Raw genomic sequence first — 7,508 nt, forward strand, 5'->3', positions numbered from 1 at the left:
AGGAAAAAAGAAGGAACACACGCATGTAAAGGAAGCACTCAAAACGTGCGGCTATCCTAAATGGGCGTTCTTAAAGTCAGCAAAGAGGCACAGAAAAGAAGACCAGACACCAGCGAGGGAGGATAAGAAAGACAGACGCAACAACATTGTCATCCCCTATGTAGCCGGTGTATCAGAAAAACTCAGGAGCGTTTTCTCCAAGCATGACATCCCGGTGCATTTCAGACCCAGCAACACGCTCAGACAAAAACTGGTTCACCCGAAAGACAAAACGCCAAAACACAGACTTAACAATGTGGTGTATGCTGTACAGTGCAGCGAGGAATGCCCAGACCTCTACATTGGAGAGACCAAACAGCCACTTCACAAGCGCATGGCACAACACAGAAGAGCCACCTCCACAGGACAAGACTCAGCTGTCCATCTGCATCTTAAGGATAAAGGACACTCTTTCGAGGATGCCAATGTTCACATTTTGGACAGAGAGGACAGATGGTTTGAAAGAGGAGTGAAAGAAGCCATCTATGTCCACTGTGAGCGACCATCTTTGAACAGAGGCGGGGGTTTACGACACCAACTCTCTGCCATCTATAATCCAGTTTTGAGATCCCTTCCCAGACGCCTTAACGCCCACTCACATCCTGGGCCATCTGACCTCAGGAATTCGCATGACAAGGTGGGGCCAGGTTTCACAATGAACACACCCGAAACTCTGGCTGATTGGGACCCACACCCAGTTTCACACCTTGGCTCAGGCGATTAGAGGATCATCAGGGGGTCCTTTTGTCCCTCTGTGGGGGGTCACTCCCACTAGGTTTAAATCTGGGACTCTCCACCATTTGACCTTAGAACTGAAGAAGCTTCTCTGATGAGAGGTGAAACGTCTTCAAGTAACTTAAAGAAGTCCAGACGCTTTTCTTTGCAAGCTCCTTTGACTCCTGAAAACCTTGTTCATATTCAGGCACATGCTGTGCTACTGAGAGCAATAAACTGCAACTATGTGGCAAAAATAATAATGACAAATTAAAACAAATTTTCACAAACTGATATTTAATTCCCTCTTTTTCCATTAGTTAGATATTTCAATAAGAACCCAGTTAAAAAACAAAATTCTGACAATGGTTCAGCCTTGCACAGTTAAAGCGCTGACTCGTTCAGTGTATCGGAGTGACATGTCTCTGACAAATCACATGATACTGGTTGTATTTTGTAATTTTAAGTGAATAAAATAAATTAAGCATTTTTTTTTTATGTGTGGACGTTAGATGGGATCATCGAAATGAAAAAGAAAAACACAGAAGTGAATACCACCAGCTTTGTTACTACTACTGTATTATTTTTTACATCACAGTTTTCCATGGACTTCAATATCTGCTGTTTCCAGATATTTTTGTCAGCATCTGGTTGGTATTAATCTTTGTGAATAATGTAACAACAATTTTAGAGTTTGTTTAAAAATCCCACGAATCAATGAATCCCACAACTCAACATAGCTATTAAAAAGAACAGCATATACTGCTAAAAGGATTTTATTTTATGCGAATCATCTTTATAAAAACTTTGAGACTGAGTTCTGTTTACTCTGTGGAGAAGAATGCTTTTGAAAAATATGACAGATGTTTTTTTCTCTTTTTTAAGTTTTTCTGAAACAACTGCAGGACTGCTTTCCTGCTCTGTGTAGAAACAGTAGAGGTAAAATCACACTGTCGGGCAGAGTAAACCAGCTTCCAGACAAGAAAATGACACACCTGTCTGTGTTACGTAGCAGATACAAGTAACTTAGCTCAACTGTAACAAGCATTCCTACAAGGGCGTAGATTTGGTTTTGGCATTGGTGGGGACCGAACCCTGCCGTGTTTCTTATTTTTGTCCTTTTTGTCTTTGCTTCTTGATAAAAAAAAAAAAAGGAGAAATATAATTGCATACATATGCTATTCTGTATGCTTTTAAACCATTTAAAATTACAATTCATAGACCGCTGGGAGCACTGTGAGAATCATGTTCTTTGATTTCTCCAGTGCCTTCAACACCATTCTTCCCACAGTCCTGAAGGACAAGCTTGAGAACTCAGGAGTGGACCTTCACCTCACTACATGGATTCTGGACTTCCTCACCGACCGACCACAGTATGTGAGAACTCAGGGCTGTGTGTCAGACAGGGTTGTCTGCAGTACGGGGGCCCCACAGGGAACGGTTCTGGCTCCGTTCCTCTTCACCATCTACACTGCAGACTTCTCCCACAGATCAACGCCTACCTCCAGATCAACGCCAGTAAAACCAAGGAGCTGGTGGTAGACTTCCACAGGCACAAACATCCTCCACTGCAACCACTGAACATCCAAGGTATGGACATTGAGGCTGTGGACAGCTACAGGTACCTTGGTGTTCATCTGAACAACAAACTGGACTGGACTCATAATTCAGAAGCCCTCTACAGGAAAGGGCAGAGCAGGCTGTACCTGCTGCGGAGACTCAGGTTGTTTGGAGTGGAGGGCCCACTCCTGAAGACCTTCTATGACTCTGTGATGGCCTCAGCCATCTTTTACGGTGTGGTCTGCTGGGGTGGCAGCATCTCTGCCGGGGACAGGAAGAGACTGAACATCATCATCATCATCATCAACTTTATTTATAAAGCACTTTAAAACAACCACAGCTGACACAAAGTGCTGTACACTGGAACTGTAAAATAAAATTACATGAGATATAAATATAAAAAAAACAAATAAAAGAAGAGTGAAATCATTAATTAAATAACTACTTCAATTAAAAGAGAAAACTAAGTCTCACTGAGGTTAAAAGCCAAGGAATAAAAGTGGGTTTTAAGACGTGATTTAAAAGTGGACAGTGAAGGGGCCTCTCTAACATGCATGGGCAAATGATTCCATAACTTTGGAGCCACAATAGAGAAGGCCCTGTCCCCTCTGGCTAATCAGAAGGGCCAGCTCTGTTCTAGGATGCCCTCTGGACCCAGTGAAGGTGGTGAGTGACAGGAGAATGGTGGCTAAGCTGCCATCCCTGTTGGACAACATCTCCCACCCCATGCAGGAAGCTCTAACAGCACTGAGCAGCTCCCTCAGTGGCAGGCTGCAGCACCCACGGTGTGGGACTGAGAGATTTCGCAGGTCTTTCCTCCCCACTGCTGTCAGACTCCACAACAAAGACTCCAACTGATCAAACACACACATCCACACATGTGCAATAACACTAAGTGCAATACTCTTTTCTGGCATTGTTGTATTTTTACTCAGTTGTATACAGCATTTGTATTCTATTTTTATCCTATTGCATATTTTATTCTATTTTATTCTACTGTATATAGTATTTTAGTTTATTTTATTCTGTTCTGTACAGTTGTGTACTGTATTTATTCTTACTGTATTCTAATTTTTGCTATATGACTTTTGCACTCTCCACTTCCTGCTGTGACAAAACAAATTTCCCACGTGTGGGACTAATAAAGGTTATCTTATTTTATCTTATCTTATTATGCTAAGTATGCTAGCGATCATGTAGCACATCATTATATTCCAGCTAGTCCAACTTCAGTAACCCTACAAACATCACTGCTGTTTACTCTTCTGTCATCATTTATGTCTCAAGTGATAACAGAGCTGTACGTCTTAATTTGTTTCAGAAATCTCTCAGTCAGAACATGGTATATCATGTTTAGGTGGAAACTAGCGAGCTAACTTCCTGCTAACTTCTAACTCTGTTAAATTTTATGAATTCTGTTTTCATGGATGCCTGGATGTTAAATGTTTTACACCTGGTAGAGCAACAACACTGATCATTTTATTACAGAGACAGTTTTTCAACTGTCAGTAATGCTGCAGTGATCGTTTGAATTTGAGAACTGCAGCAGAGTTTAGATCCAGACATGGCTAATGTCGACGGACTTAAAGACCAGATAGAGGAAGTCTGGATTGGCTCTCTGTTTAAAAAGTCCTAATCACTGATCCTATGGGTATTACCCAGTGGTAGTGATGGGATTTCCGTCTCTTTTTAGAGAACCGGCTCTTTCGGCTTGGCTCACTAAAAAGAGCCGGCTCTTTTGGCTCCCACCCGGCTCTTCAGGTTGTTTTGTTGCTTTAATTAATTTATTATTAACAATATAAAATTATGCACAAAAGGAATGTAAAAAAAAAAAAAAGGTTTTATTTATATATATATGTAAATATATACGGTGACCCCTAGAGACAAAACACGTACAAACTCTGAAGCATGTACAAATTCCAAAACACATTTCTAGCGTTAACAGAACTTCCAAAACAGAGCTACCTAGATCACTTAAATTACACAATTGAAAGCATGTGTGTATTGTTTGTGTATTTATAGACAAGCACTCATATATATTCAAATAATTTAAAAAAAATGTTCATTTACCTGTTACTACCACACACCAAATCCGGTCATTGGTACTTCCTGGCTTGTGTAGCCACTAGGTGACAAAAGCTCAACACTACCCCTAGCATTCTGGAGAACTTCTGTTGTGTTTTGTACGTGTTTTGGAGTTTGTACTTGCTTCTGAGTTTGTACGTGTTTTGGGGTTTGTACGTGTTTTGGGGTTTGTACGTGCTTTGTCTCTAGGGGCCACCGTAAATATACTATTATTTATTCACTCCACATAAAATGTAATAAATAAATCATATAATACAAAAACCAATTATTTACATTTTAAACTTTTAACTAATTAAATGTTCAGCTTTTTCCTTTTAAACAAATTTAAAGTGAAACAACACAAAACACTGCAAACCACAACACAATTAAATATAAATTCAAATATGAAAACAAAAAGATGCACATTCTTTGTCATATGGGCCTGCATGAATAAACTTTCTGAATCCTTTATCATCCGCAAATGAAAATAGTTGAGGGTGATTACTATACCTTTCTAATGTGACGTTGTTGTCCCTGGCTCTCTTTCCCTCCTGCTCTGTTCCTGTGCTACTGCCAGTGTAACTACCGTCCCTCCCCCCTCTTCCCAGCGCAAAGCACAAGGCTTGCGTGAGGAGTGAAGCGGAAAAAAGTGCGAGAGAGAGGGTAAGAGAAAGGAAAAAAAAACCCACCGGCTCGCGTCGTTCACTTCAAAGAGTCGACTCTAAGAGTCGTTTCGTTCGCGACCGACACATCACTCACTACCCAGTGGGCAATGCAGAGTTCAGGTGGATGAGGCGTGTCAGTGGGTGAGGGGACTCCACAAGTTCTACAGCAACTACCTCTCTTTGGGTGTCTTCCCCACCTAATCTGCTGAAAAGACAGCAGGCCTGAGTGACCTTTTCTACCAGCTACACAAGTTCACAGCAGCTACAACTACTACTTAAGTAGGGGTGGGTTTTTATAATCCATTTATCGATTAAAATCGATTCTGGCTTGGATAACGTAAAATCGATTCATTAAAATCCTGAATCGATTTTTTAATATAAATTTATTTTGCCCGAAATACCAGAATCTCAGGTGAAATCTCACAAAATTTCAACCACCACCAAACAGCTAAGACAGTAAATGAGAGTAGGAACACGGATTCTGCACAAAGACTTAAACACACAGCGCGACCCGCGGATCAGAATCAGTTAGATGTCGCCTTTCTCACAGTCGGGGCTAAAAGCCGACAGCTTGCTAATTCTGATCTGTCGGCGGGTCCGCGCTTTGTGTTCACGCCCTTTATGCGCTGATTCTAAAGCTGTTAGTTTGATGTCTCTCCAAACAATATTGACCGAACCAGCAGCAAAAGAAGATCCAAACTATGCTTCACATAAACATCGTCATGAATTCACTCTGACTTTTACTATTTTGCATCGACCAAGATGCACAGCTCTCTCTCTCTCTCTCTCTGTACTTCAAGAACAGTTTCCCATCTAAAAATCAGTTTTCTTCATTATTCGCTTACTTGTTACGCACAAGACTACCGTTGTTTACAGCGCTGTCGGCCGACGGTTTTTTTTTTTCGTTTTATATACTTCCGAAAAGAAAACCTAATTTCTGCTGTTCAATACTGAACAAATTTAAACTTTTTAAAATTATGCAAAATGCTTAGCCGTGTCTCTAATAAAACCGCTGTAACTTCAGATTACAATCATGTGTTGATTAATGGTTTTCTTTCGTTTTTGATGTACTGCAGAATATTTTTATAAAATCCCAGGCCAGGAAAATCACCTTCATGTTTTTCTGTGTTTTATCCTCAGCTACTTTGACACAAAGGCATCTGCTGTGACGCTTACACCTGTGATAAAGTCTTGCGTGTGTCAGCTTCCTTTTTATAGATACAAAAATATGTAAATGTACTGATCTGAATTATAATATTTCTGTCAAAATTTCCCAGATTCAAATTGAATAGAATCGAATTAAATCGAATCGTGGATCGAATCGATTCGGGACCTTGTGAATCGGAATTGAATCGATTCTAGAAATCAGTGACGATACCCAGCCCTATACTTAAGCTACTCTGAGCTAATGGTGATTTTGTTCTGTCTTTGGGAGGAGAGAACATGTAAAGAGACAGGCACATCTAGGCCTGAAGATGCACTTATCTTGGTGTTCCATGGTGATGAAAATGATCCATTAGGAGCGCAGCATTCTTTGGAACTTCCCCCAGGAATGTGGAAATCCAAAGCTACTCAACATTACAAACCACATGGAAACAGTGGAAAAGTTTTAATGCAGCAGGAAAAGACTGAACGTCCAAATCCTTCTTAATTAAAAAAAGACTAAGGCATAGGGATAGACATGACAAGCTGGCCTCACCCATTGTGACATCCATGTTGTCCATCCATTCATGTTGTCATCTAATCACAGATGTCCAGCCACACCTTATTATCCTCTTTCTAGTTAATTAGTTTATCTTAGTTTCTAGCTTTTCAACAAAGATGATTTGAAAGAAAATTTAATATAAAAAAATTACATCATTACTTTTTCTTGTGATCCTTAACATAAAAGGTTCCAGTAGATATGAACAGTCAGTGACATATGAATATCTTTTAATTGATATTTCATTCATTTTATGCCATTTATCTTCAATCAAACTTCTCATCAAGTCATTTTCACAAGAACATCCATTTCTACATAATTCATTTTTAATTCAGAATTAAACTTGCACCCCCCCCCCCCATACACACACACACACAGTCCAAGTTCAAGATTAAAAGCATAAAATTTAGCCAAGAGGTGAGCTTTACCTATAAGTACGGAAGAGGATTAGGGCCACTGGTGGACAAAAAATGTGGGCATGTCTTTTTTTTTTTCTTTTCCTGAATTCTGAGAAAAAATGTCAGAATTCTGAGATTAAAGTCAGAATTCTTACTTTTTTCTCAGATTTTTTTTCCAGTGGCCCTAATCCTCTTCGGTATATAAGAGACTTAGAGATTATACATTTTTTTTCTTTTTAACACTTCTTTTAAGAGGTAACAGTTTAAAAGGTAACTAAATCATATTTTTAAATAGCTGTGGTTGAATAACTTCAAGGCCAAAATTCACATAACTTTTGGATGAGAACTTGGACCAGGTGTAATTAC

At 39.8% G+C, this 7,508-nt stretch overlaps 1 long non-coding RNA gene across 1 annotated transcript; it reads right to left on the reverse strand.

Annotated features, from left to right (window-relative positions):
- Positions 1-838: 838 nt before the first annotated feature.
- LOC309701697 lies at positions 839-6,811 on the reverse strand. Its single transcript, XR_014275218.1, has 3 exons — positions 6,742-6,811; positions 4,888-6,610; positions 839-2,574 (listed from the first exon to the last, which is right to left on the reverse strand). It is a non-coding gene; the product is annotated as an uncharacterized lncRNA (long non-coding RNA).
- Between the last annotated feature and the right edge of the window lie 697 nt (positions 6,812-7,508).

Source organism: Aulonocara stuartgranti (assembly GCF_965226115.1).
Source record: "Aulonocara stuartgranti genome assembly, chromosome: 3".
NCBI classification, from domain to species: domain Eukaryota; kingdom Metazoa; phylum Chordata; class Actinopteri; order Cichliformes; family Cichlidae; genus Aulonocara; species Aulonocara stuartgranti.